Source organism: Alligator mississippiensis, chromosome 3, assembly GCF_030867095.1.
Source record: "Alligator mississippiensis isolate rAllMis1 chromosome 3, rAllMis1, whole genome shotgun sequence".
Classification (NCBI taxonomy): domain Eukaryota; kingdom Metazoa; phylum Chordata; order Crocodylia; family Alligatoridae; genus Alligator; species Alligator mississippiensis.
Window position 1 is genome coordinate 120,288,087 of NC_081826.1, and position 20,521 is coordinate 120,308,607.

The 20,521-nt window shown below is 42.6% G+C and overlaps 2 long non-coding RNA genes across 2 annotated transcripts in view; one reads left to right on the forward strand and one right to left on the reverse strand.

Moving 5' to 3' along the window:
- The window catches only part of LOC102564556 (uncharacterized), a 200,689-nt gene that overhangs the window by 83,813 nt on the left and 96,355 nt on the right, over positions 1 to 20,521 (forward strand). The gene's annotated exons all lie outside the window — the stretch shown is intronic.
- Positions 11,601 to 15,323, reverse strand: LOC109283810 (uncharacterized). The gene is made up of 3 exons (XR_002091075.2): positions 13,544 to 15,323; positions 12,475 to 12,560; positions 11,601 to 11,742 (listed from the first exon to the last, which is right to left on the reverse strand). It is a non-coding gene; the product is annotated as an uncharacterized LOC109283810 (long non-coding RNA).

Genomic DNA, 20,521 nt, shown 5'->3' on the forward strand with positions numbered 1-20,521 from the left:
CCTTCAAATTAACCTTTAGAAACTCTGGCTTTGCACAAGATAACCCATGCAGCATTTCTCTGTGGGTTTTTCAACAACGAGATATTAGGGTCTTAATATGAAAGCCTTTTCTCCTCCCCCTTTTCAGTCTATTTTGTCAAAAAGCAAGACTCAAGCTGTTTTTTCAGGTCACAGGGAAAGACAAATAGATTATTTGAAATATGCAGGCTAGCATACAGGTAACACTCACATTATAACATTAATAAACAAGGCAAGCAAAGCTGAGTAATTATTTTATAACCAACCATGATTAGACATGGATTCAAAGCAAAAGCTAGGCTCTGAACATGCCTGAACTTTCCAGTTCTGATCAAAATATCATGACTCGTCCTTGTAGGTTCCCTGGGCTAAAACAAACCCCTTGTTCTGAAATTTGGAAAGATTTAGATCTGGATCCACATTTTGCTCTCACAGTTTAGGCTAATCTTTAAAAAGTGGCTATGTTCCAAGGACCCTCTAATCTTCTCTCTAAATGTAAATTGTGAAATGGATGCTCTTCCAATAAGACAATACCAAGATGGCAGCCTAGGCTTTCCAGAAGTATTGCTTTTTCTAATGGCAATATATAATAGGTCTAGTTATAGCTCTGTCAACAAAGGTTATCCCATGAAAGCAACTTTATTTGTAGTGTGCGAGTGAAGGAAGTAAGGGGGTGGTGATGGAAAAAAAATCCTTTTCTTTGCTGCAGCCAGGAAGGGGTTGGGAGTGTTGGGAAATATAGGATGATACCAAATTTAACCTATTTCTGTACTGAAGATTGGACCTATAAGAAGAAGAATTACAAAGAGAAAGAAAGTTTTTAAAAAGCTATCAAGCAAAGTAAAAAAAATCCACCCATAAATAACTGGTGTAAACATACCAATAACAATGTATTTAACTATAAGTCTCTTTGTTTTAATCTCTGTAAAGCTCTATGGGACAAAAGGGTACAGTGCTTTGAATATCAATAGTGCTTTATCAGCGGATCTCTTTGTACTTGAAAAAACATCATTTGATCCAACCTCTTAACATCCATATGAGGGAGGAAAGGTGAGTATTAGGTCTGTGCAAAATTTTGTTGGGTGTTTAATTTTGAAGCTGTTTTGGCATGTTTTGAGCTTGAAACAGAGAAATCGAAATGAAATGAAAGGCTTTGAAACGAAATGAGGGCACTCAAAACGTTTCAAGTTTTGAAACCGGGCTTGCTTGCAGCTAAACAGAAACTAAGGAAATGGAGGGAGGAAAGGGGGGAAGGACTGCTCTGATATTGACTGTGTAGCTGGCCAGTAACCGTGATCCTTCCCCGAGGTTCCTTCCAATCACAGTGCTGTGGGGAAGGATGAAAAAAAAACAGCATAAAAAGTCTCACATGTTATGAATTTTGCTTGTCAGCACCTTGAGGTGCAGTTTTCCAGAATTCCCTGCACCTATCTCTTTAAAACCTGACAGACTTCATGGCCTCAGCAGGCGCTACCATCCCTGCTGTTTTCATTCAGATCAGAAAAGAAATGACAAAGTTATAGGCATTTTTGTGATTCCCCATTAAAGCCTATGCGTGAAATGTCGAAACACGTTAAAACAGAGACAAAACAGTGGAACAGTTTTGACGAAATGAAATGGAACCGTGCTTTGAAACAGCAAAATGAAACAGTGTCCCTTCAAAATGGCAAAACAGACCTTGAAACAAAATGGTGCTGTTTCTCACAACCCTCTTCATAGGTGAGTAAACTGAGTCACGAAGATGTTAACTGACTTGTCCAAGTTCAGAGAAGGTGCAAAGCAGTAGAGAATCTTGCTTTGAATGTGTGTAACAACTCCCAAAGTTAGAACTTTGTTTTCCTGACAGTCTTATACCACTATTACACCAGGATTCTTCAAGTACCAAATTCACAGATTCATAGATGCTAGGGTCAGAAGGGACCTCAATAGGTCATCGAGTCCGACCCCCTGCATAGGCAGAAAAGGGGGCCCAGCCAGATACCCATCTAACCTCCGCTTGAAGACCCCCAGGGTAGGGGAGAGCACCACCTCCCTTGGGAGCCCATTCCAGATTTTGGCCACTCTAACTGTGAAGAAGTTCCTCCTAATGTCCAGTCTAAATCTGCGCTCTGTTAGCTTATGGCCATTATTTCTTGTAACCCCCAGGGGCACCTTGGTGAGTAAAGCCTCACCAATTCCCTTCTGTACCCCTGGGATGAACTTATAGGCAGCCACAAGGTCGCCTCTCAACCTTCTCTTGCAGAGGTTGAAGAGGTCCAGATGCCCCAGTCTCTCCTCGTAGGGCTTGGTCTGCAAGCCGTTAACCATACGAGTGGCCCTTCTCTGGACCCTCTCCAGGTTATCCTCATCCTTCTTGAAGTGTGGCACCCGAAACTGCATGCAGTACTCCAACTGCAGTCTGACCAGTGCCCAATAGAGGGGAAGTATCACCTCCTTGGCTCTGTTTGTCATGCATCTGCTGATGCATAATAAAGTGCAGTTAGCTTTTCTGATGACTTCATCACACTGATGACTCATGTTCGTTTTGGAATCCACTAGGACTCCAAGATCCCTGTCTGCTTCCATGCTACCGAGCAGGCCATTTCCTAGGCAGTAGGTATGCTGGACATTTTTCTTCCCTAGGTGCAGCACTTTGCATTTCTCCTTGTTAAATTGCATTCTATTGTTTTTTGCCCATATATGACCTCATAATGTAATGTAAAGCATGCGGTATTAAAATGTGAGGATACTCATGAAAATGGCACATTATAAGATCTATGATTATATTTACTATGGGGATACTGGTATTATGCATTTAATATACACATTGGGTGCATCTACACAAGCAGCTAACTGCACAGTAGCCTAATACTGTGAAATAGTGTATCGCAGCACAAACGGTGCTAATGTGCGCAGTATTAGGCTACTGTGCAGTAGTGTCACTAAAAAGGTGTGCACTGGTACGACTGCTCAGTAGTAAGGCCGATTACTGTGTATTTAGTACTTGGTTATACAAGTACTAAACTTAATGCACAACAACTACTCTGCATTAATGAAAATGTTGACATGACCATTGTTAGATGAGGATCTAGCTACAGATACATAAAATGCCAGTTGAATCAATTAAGTAATTATAACTATTAATATAAAGTTATTATAAAAATGAATGATTTATCTCAAGTTAGGACAAATAGCCTAACTTCTATCCCAGGGAAAATCCTGGAAAAATTAATTAAGGAGTGTATGTGTGATAGGTTTGCAGAAGTTAGGATTCTGAACGACAGCCAGCATGGCTTCGTCGTGGGCAGGTCTTGTCTTACCTATCTCATCTCCTTTTACTATCAGGTGACTCACCACCTGGATAAGAGAAAGGAGGTTGACATTAAAAAAGCTCAAAAGCTCAACTTTCAAAAAGCTTTCAATCTGGTATCCCACGATGTTCTCACAAGAAAATTGGAAGACTGTGGGCTTAACTGTGAGACAGTCAGGTGGGTAGGAAACTGGTTGTGGGGCAGGACCCAGAGAGTTCTAATGAATGGATATGCGTCATCTTAGTGGGAAGTGGCCAGTGGTGTGCCACAGGGGTTGGTGCTTGGTCCAGTGCTATTCAACATCTTCATCAAGGATTTGGGCATGGGCGTGAAGAGCTCACTGGCCAAGTTTGCAGATGACACCAAGTTATAGGGAAGCGTGGTCACGCTTGAAGATAGGCTGCAGATACAGGAGGACCTAGACAGGCTTGCAAGTTGGGTAGACCGGAACCAGATGAAGTTCAACTTCAAGAAGTGTAAAGTGCTCCACCTGGGAATGAACAATCCCCTACATACCTACAGGCCTGGCAACACCAACCTGACCTACACTACAAATGAAAGGGACCTGGAGGTAATAACTGACCACAGTATGAACATTAGCTGGCAGTGCGACGCTGTAGCAGGGTTAACAATACCCTGGCATGCACCAATCAATGCATCTGCAGCAAAACGAAAGAAGTGATTCTCGCACTCTACTCGGCACTGGTGAGACCGCAGCTAGAGTACTTAAACAAGGATGTGGTAAAGCTTGAGAAAGTCCAGAGAAGGGCCACCTGTATGATCAGAGACTTGCAGGGCAAGCTATATGAGGAAAGGCTGAGGGACTTGGGACTCTTCAGCCTGAAAAAGAGAAGGCTGAGAGGGGACTTGGTAGCAGCTTACCGCTACATCAGAGGCGTAGATCTAGGGCTTAGTGTACAATTGTTCACCAAGGCACCCTTGCAGAAAACTAGGAATAATGGTCACAAACTCCGGGAAGACTGTTTCAGGCTCAACATTAGGAAAAATTACTTCACAACTAGGGTGTCCAGACTGTGAAATAAGCTCCCTCCAGAGGTGGTGCAATCTCCTACCCTGGAAATCTTCAAGAGAAGACTGGACTGGCACCTTGCTGGGCTTACCTGATCCCAGTTGTCTTTCCTGCTTGGTGCAGGCGGCTGGACCTAATGATCTTCCTTGGTCCCTTCCAGCCTTACAATCTATGAATCTGTGAATCTTCCCCCATTAGAACAGTACCAGCAAAGCTTCTACTGAACTGAACAGGAAGTCCCATCATTTTTGTTCTCTGCTCTTACAGCACAAAGGTCAAGGGCATCTTGATCTGAAACTGGATTGTCTAGGCATTACTACAGTACATGTAAGCAATAATAATTGTGATTATCACACAGTTGGCTTTAGGTCCAATATATTTATGAATTCTAGTCCTGTAAAGTCGGGTCCTCAACAATCAAAGGCCATTTCATTTTCATCTTTTGAATAGTTTAAAATTATGGGCCCAATCCTGTTCAATAGATATTTGACTCTCCTTATGCACTATCTAGTGTTCAACACTTGTTGTAATCTTTCTTATGTTGTAGATTTAATTTACATAACTCTAAATCTAAGGTGTGAACAAGTTGTAGCTTGGAACAATTTTTTATAGGTAAGGCGTAACCTAGCAAAGATTATAGGTAGAAATCCTGACAAAGCCATCACCAAAACAATGCTCATTGGCACAGTGTACTGCTTTTCTGGGCAGTAACCCCTTTTCAAAGTAAGCTCAACTGTATTTTCCAATGTTGGAAACTAATTTCTATGCAAAATCTTTTTTTCTTTCTTTTCTCACAGAGCAAACTTTTTATCCTTGGGTGCCCCAAAGTTAGGCTTATACATCTGCATTTAAGGTAGTGAAATATAAATGGTCAATTTTTTTCAAAACTAGTGACCTTTTACAAGTTCTGCTACAGTCAATGGAAATTGTTGCATTTATTTTAGAAAAATAGGCCATTTTTCTTTGGGTGTCTACATATGGATTTTGAATCATAGATTCATGCACTCATGCTTGTTAGCTATGCTATGATATTAATTTTACAAACCAATGCAACACTTCTAAATGTCCCTTCAAAGATTATCATGTTAAGCCTCCATAATTTGACTCAAAATACATAACCCACTGGGTTAAAAATATACTTTTGAAAATCTGTGTATTGTTACAACAAAGCCATTGTAATGTGTGAAAGAATTCAGTGCTGATTCAGCATGTAAGCATGCCTTTTAATTTTAAATTGTGATTGACCTCGGTATGTTCATGAGCTCTGCTGAATTAGGGCCTTAATCATTTTTCATACATTTTTCATACATTTACCCTCTTTTTCTTTGCATGCATTTATGCATTTGCAGAACCACATTTTTCTCTTTTAGGACACTCTAATTCAGTTCCTCAGGTTACCTCTCACCTTAGCTGGGTGTGTAATCTTTTAGTTTTTAATTAATGCTACTAAATAAACAAACCAACTGACAAATCCCAAAGGAAAATAAACCGCAAAAAATGATGTTGAAATACTGTCAAGAGCTTAATCTAAATCCCAAATTCCAGGGCATGCAGAAGTAAGGCTGTGATTCTGCCCTTGACTCACCCTGTTGTGCTAACAGCTTATATATTGGTTTCTAAACAGCAGGTGAAAGGTGATCTAAAGCACTATGATAGGAAGTGTGAGGCATAGGCCATTAGTCCTGGCACAAGATTCAGAGCAAAAAGCTTCTAATTATGGCTCTGATACTGACATCCTCTGTGGCCTCAGGGAAGATACTTACCCTCTGTGCCTTAGTTTCTTCATTTCTAAGAAAGGAAATAGTGATACTGACTGTTGTGAAATTAGTTGGAACTATTTCTTCCCTTTGTTTCCAGAATTAGAGGGAAGCAAAATAGCAAAGGGTTTAGGTAGATTGGCTTGAGGGTTTCACCTTTTACAGAGGCTTTTTTGGGGTGGAGAGCAGTGGAGGCAAAAGTTTGTGTGGACATAGTAAAATCATAGAAGTCTTAGTCTTTCAGGTCCTAGGCAGCAATAGCAAGTGTGTAGGGCTGCTCATTTGCCCTGTTCTACAAGGTATCTTTCAAAGGCATCACAGCGAGAAGAGACACCAGGAAGAGCAGGTTTCTCTAGCAGCCTAAAATTGGTCTCCACTGGCATTTAGGTTGGGGCTTAGAAACTGAGTGACGAGGTACAAAGTTCAGGGTTTTTTCCCCTGCTGGTTCCATAAAAATCCAGAATGAATAAATGGGAGGAAATTTCTCTAGCCCTTTTTTGTGAAAGGAACCCTGGGGATGACTTGGCTCTTTGTTAACTTTCACCTCTTTGAAAATTAAAAGCACTGTTAGAGCACAGTGTATGAGTACTGGTCAGTATGGATGACTGTAGCCAGGAATAACATAAAGTCTAGGGACATACATTCAAAAAGTCTGAGCCTGAAGTGATTCAATCTTTGCAGGTTGTCTAACCTGACTAGGCTAAATCACTTTGTAACTGCACAGACAGTCTCTCTGGGCTGAAGAAATTCAGGCACATGCCTACAGTGGCTCAGGCTAGAAGTTGGGGAGTACTAGAGTAGCCCTCCCTTCCCTTCCATAGTACTGAGCTGAGGGGGGCATGGCCAGGCCCTGGCAGAATGCTCTGATTAGGGAGGGATGTAAACCCCAACCCTGCCTGCATCATCCCAGGCTTTTCCCTGCTGGCTGCTCAAGGGGTGGTGGTGTTGCCAGTCCCCTGCTAGCACTCTGAGGCAAAGGGGGGTATGCAGCGCATGCATCTGTTGCTGATATGGAGCTTTTCAATCTCCCTCTCTGCTTCTTTATACTGTCTGCAGTAAACTGACAGGTGATCAAGTGGGTAGGGGGCTGATAACGGTGTTTATCACCTCATCAGCAAAACAATAGCCTCTCTCCATTAATTCAAATTCTTCTTAAACAGCTTAATACCTGACTTGTTGATTAGCTCCAAAAAACCCAAAGGGGTCACTGTTCTGCCTGCCTGTGCCAGTGAAATTGGAGACGCTCGCACAGAGACGCCTCTCTGCATTAGCTAGTATACCACATGCCTAGGGTCTGTGGGACATGGGTCCATGCTGTGGGAGATAGGAGGAATAGAGTGGGGGGATCCCTGCTTATTCAGCAAGCAGCGAAGGAGGGTTAGGGTAGGGGGAAGCCAGGCAGACCCAGCTGTACCTGCAATCTCTGCCAGAGCTCCACTCAGGGAGCAGAAGGGAGGGGCCATCCCTGTTGTGGAGCACAGAGCCCTGTCCAGCCAGAGAGTATGCCGGGATACTGGGGGAGGCTTGTTTATCTTAAACCAGCAAGGGGTCTGGGACAGACTTTGGATAAACCAGTTTGAGCCAAATCAGTTAAATCTGATACTACATTCAACCAGGTTGATCTCAAACCAGTTTCAGCCATTTTCAAAGTGGTTTACGTGCACTGAACATCTGTTCTGTTACAGGTTTAAACCAGTTTCTGATCACTTAAGCTGGTTTATGTCTAATGTCTGTCCTTAGCCAAAAGGATAGTCTCCAGCTTCACAGTGTTTAAAATTAGTTTAACTTTGCCTTTTCTAAATGGCACTTAAATGGGGTTTTCCTCAGTCTTTTGGTATGATTTAGCAGATTTTAACCATCTCAAACTCCCTCTTGGAGTGGATCTTACATGGTATTGCACATATCCTTTAGCAGAATAATGAAGTGTTTACATTATGCAGTCCTATTGTGAGATCAATCAGCCTGCAGTGCTGGATGTATAAACAGAATCTGCAGGTGGTCTCTGTGTCTCATTGCCCAGAAGATATGCTTTAATCCTAAGGAAATAGGCAGCATATAGGTTCCAAAAAGCAGACCAAGCAAAATAAAAGAACAAAACTAGCCTGAACAATGCAATGCATGCCAGCGTTGTAGAACAATCACCACAAATAACTACTGACAGCAGAATTTATCACAATTTATCCATCAACTAAAATTGCCAGATTCAGGATCTTGGTATTTGTATCTTACCCAGGCAGTACAAACAGGAAATGTGAAGCAGAAAGGATAGATAATGGATCTCAAATGCCATCAAATGGTTCAGTGTTTTTTCTAAGCTATTTTTGACTTGGAAAAAATAAAGCATTTTTTTTTTAATTTCACTTGTTCCACACTCAGGCTTCTCATTTGTAGCTTGTATATATCCTGTTCTGCTTAGCTGCAAATGGCCACGTAAGTCATATCTGTACCATGAGTATATCACTAATCCTTGTGTGAATGCTTGCTGAAGGTAAATGCCAAAGTCACATATTTGAGTTTGCCAGCTTAACATGCACCATTTATTTAAAATTGTTCTAAATCATTCAAAATTATTTAAAATATGTGCAACAAGCACATACTCGTTTTTGGCAGTATTCGTCCAGCGGAAAGCACTATGGCTGGAAGTAATGAGAACTTGGCCTGAGCAAGGGCAAAAAAGATTTGGCCTGATTTTTACCACAGGCATTATATGGATTTGGGATTGTCTTTCTGTGGAGTAAAGAGACAATCAAACATCAACCTGGAGAATAACAACAACAACAGTAATACATCCATGCATCTGAGGTTGCTTACCTGGTAGTTTTCTGTGGCGTTATATAATTAGATTTATGAAGCAGAGAGATGACAACTGGGTTGTGCCATATAAGGAAAAGCAGCAGTTAGAAGAAGATGTGTAACAAAATAGACTAGCCCAAAAGAATAGATTGTCTTTGCCGCTGTCTCAAGTAAATACTTAAACCAGTTGATGCTCAAAAATAATGAGAAGTGAAGCTCAAGATATATGGAGATACTTTTCTTTTTAGATGCTTATTTTAGCCATCTTGGAGAGTGCTTGAAATCTTATTAAATCTGAGTGCATACTTCCTACTTCCACAACAGTCAGTCATTAGGCACGAATAACTTTCAGCACATCCAATTGTGATTCTCTTTAAAAGTGGAAGCAGAGCATGAAGCAGAGATTTACAGGTTGGGGGAAGGACAAAGACAAATAAAAACGTAACTCACCTTTTCTCACTTTAGAAACCTCAAACACCTTGTGAAGCACTCGGATTGCTGTGGGAAAGTTTCCCACTGGAACAAAGACAACATCCATATACCCTGCTTGGTCAAATTCACCCACTTCCAGAGATCTGACTTGGGTAACAAAATTATGGGTGCCAAGACACAGAGGTGTAACTAGCAATCTTGGTGTGCTGGGCAGAGATGCTGTCAAATGCTAGAGAGCTGGAAGGGAGGAAGAAAAATGTGATACTGAACTCTGGGGTGTAGAGTGCTGTATTTACCTTCTAAGACAGTGGTCTCCACCCTTTTTAAGCACAAGAACACTTTTTGAATTAAAATGCAACCCAGGATCTACCTCAAAGAAAATGTGCCTACCATGTGCTAGCTGAGTGCCTCTGCCTGCCTGGCAGCAGCAGACACGTGGCATCCTGCACAGGTCTGGAGGCAGTGCCACGTGGTGCAGAGCCCAGTGCACAGCCTGCCTCCGCCCCACACACAGATCCGGGGGCTCGTCCCCCCCCTGCCTGCCCCCTGGCCCCCTGAGAGGGTCAACTCATGACTAGTTAGCAACATTACTGTTTTGAAAGGGTCTGGTCTGATGTGATCATGCACACAGATTTATTCATGCCTAACTTTAGCTTGAAAAAAACCGAGATGTGGGACTGACACTGAGATCAACTGTTAGAGGCTCCACAATCGACCAGTCGATCATGTTGGTTTACCAGTTGGTTACTACTGCTCTAAGGGTACGTACAGGGGTCTCCTCTAAGTGTACGTACAGCATGTACAATACCCAATCCTGCAGGCATTCTGCAGGCTTAAATCGTCCAAAACATGGCATGCCTGATGTTAGTTCACCTGAAAAGGTGCAATAACTTCAAATGAGATTGGGTTGACCTGATTAAGGAAAGGGTTAACTGCATGTTGCAAATGCCTGCACAGGTTCACAGTACAGTCCCAGGGCTGGAAGAATCCAGCTGCTTGCCATAGCTCCAGGGTTGTGCTATTCTCATCCCCTTCATTCTGACCAGGCGATTTTTAAGACCCCTGAGCACTTGCCTGTGGACCTGTCAGCCCCCCCAATCCCATTCATTCCTCCTTCCTCCCCCAGTTACTTGCACTTGTTTTCCTGTGTGGCTCCCAGGTGCAGCGAACAGCTGTATGCACTGTTCCCAGTCTGCATTTAGGCGGTTTAAAATTAGCTATATGAACATAAAGCAGTTGTGGGGAATGGCTGTACGCACCCCAAATCAGTGCTTGGGGCTAGTGCCCCATTTAATCTACAGTAGTTATTTGACTGCTAAAACAGCCAGTCAAAGTGTTATCTCTGTACTTACAAACTTTCTCACTCAGGTCCGTGAAGTCTATTGCGTTGATCATGCCTACATTGCCCTTAGGACCATTACTTAAGAATAAGGCTAAGCTTCACAACTAGGTAACATAGATGACCTCTAGTTGTCCTGAGAAGATGCCTCATTGTCCCTTTTTCCTGAGACAGAAAGCCTGAGTGTGGCAATGGGTAAAGGAAATGTGACAGGATTTAATTACAATATGGATGAAAGGGAGATGATTGAAGGCAAATAATGGGATCCAGGGAATGTGTACAAGTGAAAGGGGGAAGCAGACATTAAGTAAAATGTAAAACTTTTAGATAAAATGAAAAAGGTTTATCTTCTTACTTTCCTGCAGTGGACAAACCCAAATGAGGTTGACGTTGTTTTCAGTTTTGCAAAAAACTCATCAAAAAGGTTTTAGTTTTGCAAAATTAAAACCAAAAGCAAGATCAGAGTTCTGCTTTGCTAAACCAATAATTTAACTCTGATGTTTAATTAGCTTGACTTAGAAACTTAAATATAATGTGATAGGATTTTACTTTTGTTTGTATATATTTGGTCTTTTGTTTTTTGTGGGGGGGTTTTTAAACCACTGAGGCTGGAGGGGTATTGGCTTATCTCTAGGTTAAATCATGGAGAATTTATTTTTCCACTCCTTATAGTTCTGTGTAGGATACAAAAGTGGTGTACATTATTTTGTATGATCTTACACTTCAAGTACATTTTATATCTATCTCATGTCGGTACTTAAAGGACACATATTGCAGATGTGCTGGATTCTGCTCTTAGACATGTTTTTAGGGGTCTGATCTCTCTGATTTTAATAATGTAAAAAGACCGAGATGTATGTCATATTAACTGGTAGAGCTGGAGTTGAAGAAGTACAGTCTGATCACTTCAGAAGTTATGTAGTCTATATAGCAGCACGGAGGAAAATTGCAACCAATGTATTTATTGTGCTAATGAATGAAAATAAAAGAAGTCAAAGTTTTGTTAGACTCCAGGTGGAAGTGTCATCTGAAGCTTGAGTAGCATAATCTCAGTTCATGGACCCATCAGGCATAGATTAGGAACTAAGAAAGAGAGACAGAAGGACCAAGGAAGTGATATGTTGAGTAAGATACTAATCAACTGCAGCTGGTGCACTCATTACATAAGAAGTATCTTGCTGAATCCTACTTTCTTAACCATATCAGAGTGTGTATGAACTTTTGGAACCACCTGAACTTGCAAAACTCAGCTCAGTTATTTCCAGGACTAACTTTCTCACAAGATTTCTGTTGCTTCCTGGTTCCATTCGGAATGGAAAGGAAGAGGCTTTTTTTCAGGGCTCTGCCACCATAGAGAACCTGGAAGTGCTTCCACATACAAACGAGAGAAATAATAAGAAAGAAAAGTTAACCAAAGGGGATTCAGTTTGAGGCTTGGTGACCATTTTGTCCGTTTTTTTTTTAATTATTTATTTTATTTCTAATGAAGGTCTGGAACATTTCACCATGGTCTAAACTGTGGAAAGGGGTGGATCCAGAGGGGGTTCAGGAGTATGGATGCACCCCTCTTTTAGTTGACGTGTGGCAGCAATAGTCCAGGGCTTTTTATGTACTATCCCCCACTTCCCCTCTGTGGCACATCCTGTCTTATCCCATTCCCCACCACCCCCTCCACTTACTCCCTTGCTGCTGCTGTCCCTGATGCCCTGGGGGTAGGGGGATGTTGCTCCACAGCTGCTGCTTTCCTGCCAGGTTTCCCCCCTCCCCAGGTGTTCCCTGCCAGCCCAGGAGCAGGTATGGGGGAAGGGAACACACCTGCTGCCACTGCTGTGGCTATCTTCCGCTGATTCTGGCTTCCTATGCAGTCCAGCTGGAGTGGGGAAGGATCAGCATTGCCTAGTCTTAAATATGAAATTATTGTATTGAAAGCTCAAAATTATTGCATTTGCTGAAAAACTATGGTATACTGAAAAAATATGCAAATACATATGCAAATAAGTCTTTTTATTTACTTTATATTGCGAGTGAATAAGTGAGTAAGAACTGGTCACCTAAGTTGAAGTATTTCTTCATTTTGAGGCAAGTGATCATAAGAAACTTACCTGACCAGGGAACTACTATGAGCACCAAGGTGGTTTTCCTACTGGCTGGGGAAAACCACTAACATGGCAGGGGGTATTACCCTGACCAAAGTAATGTGTAGTTAGCCTCCCACTTTCACTTCCATTGGGAACATCTTGGCTATACACCCATGCTATAGAAATGGGAGACTCCTCCCTAGCTTGCTTCTGCAGTCATAGGGCTGAGGGCAAGCGAAACTCACGGGTATCTGTACCCCAAGCCTCTGGGTTTGGGCCTGGACATAGGATATCTGACAGAGGATTTGGAAACATCTGAAGCCCCAGGCAGGGGTGGAGGGTGCTTGCCAGTAGCAGGGCCACACATGGTTCTTGAATGACTCACAGATTTGGATTTGATTTGGCTGATTTGACTTGGGACATGAAAATTTTTCCTTAAAAAACAAAAAAAAACCCCCCAAACAAACCCAAAAGTCAGTTAAAGCTTTCTGAGAATGACTTGGGTTTTGCATATATTGCATCAATTAGCTGCCTCAAATATTTTCATACATGTTGAACACTTTTACTGTTATTGATTGTACATTGTACAGGGGTTGAAATTATTGAACAAATATGATAATTATCATACATCTGGCAACACTGGGAAGGAGTGGCTGTGAAACCACCCCCTCTGCCTCTGGAGCAGCCAAAGGGAATGAGGACATTGGCAGTGGTGGGTGAGGGAGGGGGGAATGGAGGAGAGGGGACGAGTTGCAGCACACAGGTGGGAAGGGAAGAGGGACTGAGCCAGGAGGGTACATTCTTACCTGACTGGGAACTTAGTCCTGCACTCCTGCTCCTGCTGCAGGGTCTGCCCCACTGGTGGTGGGTGGAAGCTGGGAGCAGATGTACAGCCACCCATGCAATGTTCCTGCACCCTCCTTTACAAAATCCTGGATGCACCCATGACTTTGCAGGATTTCTTTTGAGCATGGACTTCCTCAGGGAAGTTCTGTGGCAGTTTCTTTTCAACCCCTGGACTCCATGGTGTGGGGAATTCTTCCTTTGAGAATTACTTGCAAGAGCTAGTTGGAACTGGTTGTCGTGTTGCTCAGAGGCATATGATTACATAATGCTGATGCATTAAAACTCAGATATGAGATAAAGCAGACCTTTCTTTTCAGACTCTGGTTCTGAGAGATATTTTGAACGCAGACGATATAGCAAAGATGAGGTAGTAAAATGAATTAGGAAAATGCCCAAAGTGGAAGACAGGAGCAGTTAGAAGTCCCACCAGAATTGAAAGTCTGTGGAAACGTGCAGGCCAGCGGGGGAAGGTTTAAACAGCTTTTTACTTTGTATCTGCAAGCAGTGGGAGCCCATGAGCATGAAGACAGTCCAAAAGTAGCTCTGTGAAGAAGTGCTTCTGAAGTACCTGGTGTTTTCAATAGTTTTCAGTTCACTCAGACAGAGGAGGTTAGCAATAGAACTGCCACTTACGTGAAAATGGAATAGGTGGAAAATGTGGTTTTAAAACAGTGTACAAAAAAAGAGAAAAAGTAGAAGTTTATGACTGACCTAAAGCTGATGAAAAATTATATGGATGTAAGTAAGTTTGTATTAAAAAGGTCCACAGTGTGGCTCTGATCCTTATGGATCACTGTTAAATTACAGAACAGCATTAATGGAGCATGAGTTGTGATCTGCTGACATTTTGTTCAACAGAAAACCAAATGCCAGAGTCACTGGGTCTTAAAACAGAAGGGAAACAACAGAGAAAGCAAAGTAGCAGCAGCAGCAACAACAAATGAATATGATTTGGGGTCCTGTGAGGTCCCACCAATTTCATGAAAATAATACCATGCAGATCTATGATGTAAAACAATGGTCAGAGATACTGAAGGCAGAAGTCTGTTTCACTGACTAAGATGCAGGAACATCACTTGTGCAGTTCTTAAATATCCCTGCTTCCCATTAACATTGTATTTCACCTTGCATAACAGACCCCCTATCTGTTTCCCCCTATCTGATTCAGTCTGTCCCTGCTGTGCATGCTCAAAGGGAATCAGTGCTGTGTCAAATGTATCCAAGTCCATCTTTGCTCCATGTCAATTTGGCTCTGCTCTGGATGCCCACAAGTGCTCTGTAAATCATAGAAACTGTAGCTGACCAAAAGTCATGGGGTGTGTATCCTTTTCCTCAGCAGCCTAGTGGTTAGAGTGCCAATTCAGACAGGAGGAATATAGAAGACCCAGGGTCAAGGTTTGCTTCTCCCAAGTGGGATTTGGATCCTTATGCTCACATCACAGGAGAGATATTTAATCATCAGGGCAGGCAGGGCTAAGAACACTTTCCTGTTGAGGCTAAGGCACAGGGATGGCAGGAGAACAAGCAAGAGGGAGTCTGACTGGCTCAGGGAGTTGTATGCTGCTGTAGTGAGGGGCAAATGAATGCTTGCTTCTGGTGTTTTCTGTGCACTTCACAATACTTGATAAATAGCAATTAGGGACAGAGAGCAGGCTTCTTCCCATCCTGCTTCCTCTGCTTGAAATTTCTTTCCTGTGGGACTGGAGTAGAAACAGAGAATTGGAAGGAGCCTCATGTGCTGCTGAGTCCACCCGCTAGCATTCACAGGTATTCATTTGCTGAAGGAATCCCCCAAATGGCCACTTTAAGCTCTTGTATGCAGCGATAAGGAGCAAAGTTCAGAACACAAAAAGCCACCTTTAAAATGCCATAGGTAAAGGCAGGGAGAACAAGGGCACTGCTAATGCCTTGTCATTTCATTGACAGGGCAGTAGTTAATACATTCTCAGAAGATTGTAGTAACAGGACCATGCCCCCCACAAGAGCTTTATACTCCAGCCAATGCCCAAACTCCAGTATACAGTATTTGTGACACTTCTCACCACACATCCAGCTTATGCAGGGCAGATGAGATGCATAATGAGAGGTGTCACAGTAGAGTTAGCTGGTGTCCCACATGACAAGATGGACTGGAGAATACCAAGTACTGTGAGTGTGTGGGCTTTCTTATTTTCTTAAAGGAAAGTCCAAGACCTTGAGGTTTGCTACTATCAGTCTACCAGACTTTCTTTTTCTCTCTCCAGGTAGAGGGGCTGATGTGATTCCATTGGGCCAGATCCTGTATCCCATCACTAAAATGCAGTGCAGAATAGTTCCAGGACATACAATGGCATGACTCCAGATATACATTAGTGTCTGTGATGTGTTTAGTGTTAAAGAGTTATTGTATAAGATGCAGAAACAGCCTTGGGAACAGAGGCCAGAACCCAAGGTTCCCACTTTCCCAGGGCAGACTATGGAGTCAGGCAGCTTCTTTCTTGCTTTCCTTCTGGCCTCATCTTTCTTCTCTTGGCTATCCAATGGGACAAGAGGAAAGGGACAGAGGATGCTAACAGCTGTATCTATTACTTGGGGACTAGGGATCTCTAACAGGAAATAAGAAGTTTAAATTCAAAACCCCTATAGCCTAAGTCTTCCATGTCCTGGCAAAGTGCTGGAACCACTAGTCTGTTTGTGGAGGAAGGGGATCTTTATAGTATTCACACAGATGTCTGAGACCTGTATGCCATATACAGTCAAAAGGAATTAGAATTATGAGCATCCAAACATGTTGTAGCAGAAGTTAAAATTCCCCATTGGAAGAATTCCCCATGTGCCTCTTAAATAACAGAAGGATCTCTGAAGGTGTCAAATGATGCCTACCAAAATGGATGGAAAATCTACATGGCCCAGCAGGGTGAAGTAGAATTCAGCACTGTGGGCACACCAGCTGTATACATGGACCCTTGAAAATACAGGAGAACTAGGTATCATTACATGAAAAGCAGGATGGCTTCCTGATCCTGGTTGGTTATATCAAGACCTTGCCATCAGCTATACATTAGATGCTTAGTGTGTGAACCAGGATTTAGGTGCGAGTCAGCCATCTTGCTAAGAAGACCTCAGAGACTCTCCAACCACAGAAGGTTGAGATGGCTGAACCCAAGGACATGAAACTCTAAGCAAAAAATCTGATTGACTGATCCAGAGTAGACAGAAAACCAATTGCAGAATCTAGATGATCTGACTTCCTATGACTCCCAGGCCTGGCATGCAGTTGACAGGAGAAAAAAACCCCAATGCCTCACCACCAGAATCTTTGATATCCATTGAGCAGAAAATGTTTTTTGCTAATTGACCCATAGTCAGTTTATAGTTTTGTTCTTCTCAGCCAGACATTGTTTGTTTTAGCTGCTCTTCAGGATGACAACTTGTCTAAGAATGTGCTGGCAGTTAGCAGAAAAGGGGGGTGGGTTCTCCTGAGCCTGCCCAGCTACCTGGAAAGAAGTGATGCGAATTGCCAAACTAAAGACTTGCACGTGACCCAACCAGCCAAAAGAATTCACTTTGGGTAAGGCATGACCTGCCCACTTTGTGAATTGTTGCCTTTGTGGTATATGACTGCATGGGATCATCATTAGAATAACTACAACTATTTTACAGCAGTCAATGAATATTTTTACAGATAGAGATTTAGGGTTTATGTTCATAAGTCTTCCCCAGGGAAATCCTCTTTGCTCAGGCAAGTAGTTTTGACTATGCACTAGGGCTGTGCGTAGCTTTAGTCCCTGATTCGATTTGGCGGAGATTCGGTCCGATTCGGCACACTCCTCAGCAGACTCGGAAGTGGATCGGAAGTACTTCCAGTCCACTTCTGGGCTCTCTGCCAAGCACACAGGGGGACCCCATGCTCCTGTGGGACACTCCATCCACCCCAGCATTGCAGCATTCACGAGCCATGCCTGATACCTCAAGGTATGCTGAAAAAACATTTAAAGCTGTGTCTATGGCCGAATTGCTGATTCTCCAAATCATCATCGAATCTTTAGATTTGGATTTGGTCAAATCAAATTGGGGACAGTGATCTGAATCAACTAATTGAATCGCTGTCCCTGATTTGGGCTGAATCTGAATTGAATATGGCCCATTTCACACACCCCTACTATGTACCAGGCCCTATACTGGTGAACAACACCCCATACTGGTGAATAAATTAAGAGGCTGTGACTTGGATGACTATACAGTCCGGTGGGTGGCAAATTGGCTAGAGGATCGTACCCAGAGAGTAGTGGTGGATGGGTTGGTATCGACCTGGAAGGGCGTGGGCAGTGGGGTCCCGCAGGACTTTGTCCTTGGACTGATACTCTTCAATGTCTTCATTAGTGACTTGGACAAGGGAGTGAAGTGTTCTCTTTCCAAGTTTGCGGATGATACAAAACTGTGGGGAGAAGTGGACACACCGGAGGGCAGGGAACAATTACAAGCAGACCTGGACAGGTTGGACAAATGGGCAGAAAACAATAGAATGCAATTTAACAAGGAGAAATGCAAAGTGCTGCACCTAGGGAGGAAAAATGTCCAGCACACCTGCTGCCTAGGAAATGATGTGCTCGGTAGCATGGAAGCGGAAAGGGATCTCAGAGTCCTAGTGGACTCCAAGATGAACATGAGTCGTCAGTGTGACAAAGTGCTAATGGCACTTTATCGTGCATCAGCAGATGCATGACAAACAGAACCAAGGAGGTGATACTTCCTCTCTATCGGGCACTGGTCAGACCGCAGTTTGAATACTGTGTCCAGTTTTGGGTGCCACACTTCAAGAGGGATGTGGATAACCTGGAGAGGATCCAGAGAAGGGCCACTCGTGTGGTTAAGGGCTTGCAGGCCAAGCCCTATGAGGAGAGACTGGGGCACCTGGACCTCTTCAGCCTCTGCAAGAGAAGGTTGAGAGGAGACCTTGTGGCTGCCTATAAATTCATCATGGGGGCACAGAAGAGAATTGGTGAGGCTCTACTCACCAAGGCACCCCTGGGGTCACAAGAAATAATGACCATAAGCTAGCAGAGAGCATATTTAGACTGGACATAAGGAAGCACTTCTTCACAGTTAGAGTGGCCAAAATCTGGAATGGGCTCCCAAGGGAGGTGGTGCTTTCCCCTACCCTGGGGGTCTTCAAGAGGAGGTTAGATGGGTATCTGGCTGGGGTCATCTGAACCCAGCACTCTTTCCTGCCTATGCAGGGGGTCAGACTTGATGATCTATTGAGGTCCCTTCTGACCCTAACATCTATGAATCTATTCTGTGTCTCTGACGTCAAAGTGGATCTTATGTCAAAGTCACTAAGTGCAGCATATTTGACACCAATCAGTAGACACCAAACAATTAAGATGTCTAGATTCCTTACGTGCATCTATTTTGGCTGGAACAGATTCTTATGTAATTAGGATTGTGTTACTATACATGTTGAGGAGTAAGCAGATGGTCTACCTAGACCTAAGCACTCTTGTGATCCAATTCTGTCTAGGAAGCTCATGTATTCCACATAAGTCCCCAGTTCATTAAAAAGAGAAAACTCGCATTGAGTGATTTTTTGGAACTGATATTATGCATATTACTGGAATGAGGGGGACTCCTCCATGTTATGCCCAGTAATAACCTACTGGTCAGGGCCCTTGCCTAAGATATTGGAGACCTTGGCTCTAGGCCTTGCTCAGTGAGAGGGAATTAGAGCCTACATCTTCCACTTCTTAGGAGGGTGGGCTAACAACCAGGTTATGAACTAAGATGGAGTCTGGCTGTGCCCTCTGGGATGGAGCAAGGCCCTGTGTTCTGACCCATTCCCAATACTATTTATTCATTTTGTATTAGGTACCAGTATTCATTGGATGAAATGCATAAACATCATTGGGAGCAGGCTAAGCAGTACTAGTAACTCTCCCAGAGATCCCTTGCAAAGTTAATAATGGGGATCATGTTATGTTACAGCCCTAGTCTCATACACCACCACCACATCTAGCTTTATTACTCTTCATATGGGGTAATTTCATGTGTGTTCATTGTGGAGGTGGGTGGGAGGGGAAGGGAGAGCAAAAATAGTGTATTTTTCCAGTGATCAGGCAATGAACCAGAAGATCCTTTTTATCCATGCATAGTTCTTGCTGGCACCATTTAGCCCTGAGATGTAATTTGAGAAAAGTAAACAGTTTACTGTAAAACTTCTCTGAAAGTTGGGATAACAGCCAAACTGACGTGGATTAGAGTATTGGTAAAGGATTATATGTTTTAAACTTTGTTTCTAAATGTCACCTGTTGTTTGATTGTGATTATTGCCAGTTAAGTGTGGATAAAAATGCTTTTGTCACTTTGAAATGCTCATCAGCTTTCTAATAAACTGTAACAAATCATATGTTACACCTGGTAATAACATGCCTGGAAGCTGCATGGTAATAAACGAATGATTGTATTTAAAAATATTCCAAATCTTTAGCTTTTAAAATTAATTTTAAATAATAGTTTTGAAATGGCAATCTCATTTACAGGATATCTTTGGGGTGGCTTTTTCTTAAGACAACGTAAAATATATTTTCTTGAGGATGATCATTGTTATTCACAAAGCCTTTAAGGGCTAAAATCCAATAAATAGAAAATGGGCTGTTTTCTTCTTTCCATTGTTTAATTTTTTTTTCTGGTTTAACTACTGAGTCCTGTCTCAGCTTGCTTATATTCCGACTCACCTTGACTGTAGAAAACCTTTTTTTTTTTTAAATAGAGAAACATTAAATAGCATCTTAATGCACAATTAATGACACAACTGAAATTCTCCAACTCTCTTGCCCTTTTAGCTCTGTTTGTTCCATTAACTCTATATTTGGCATACACTATATAATGCTTATATGACCTATTGTATGAGTGTAAGGAGCAAGACACCTCAATATGCGCCTACTATGTACACAGAAGCC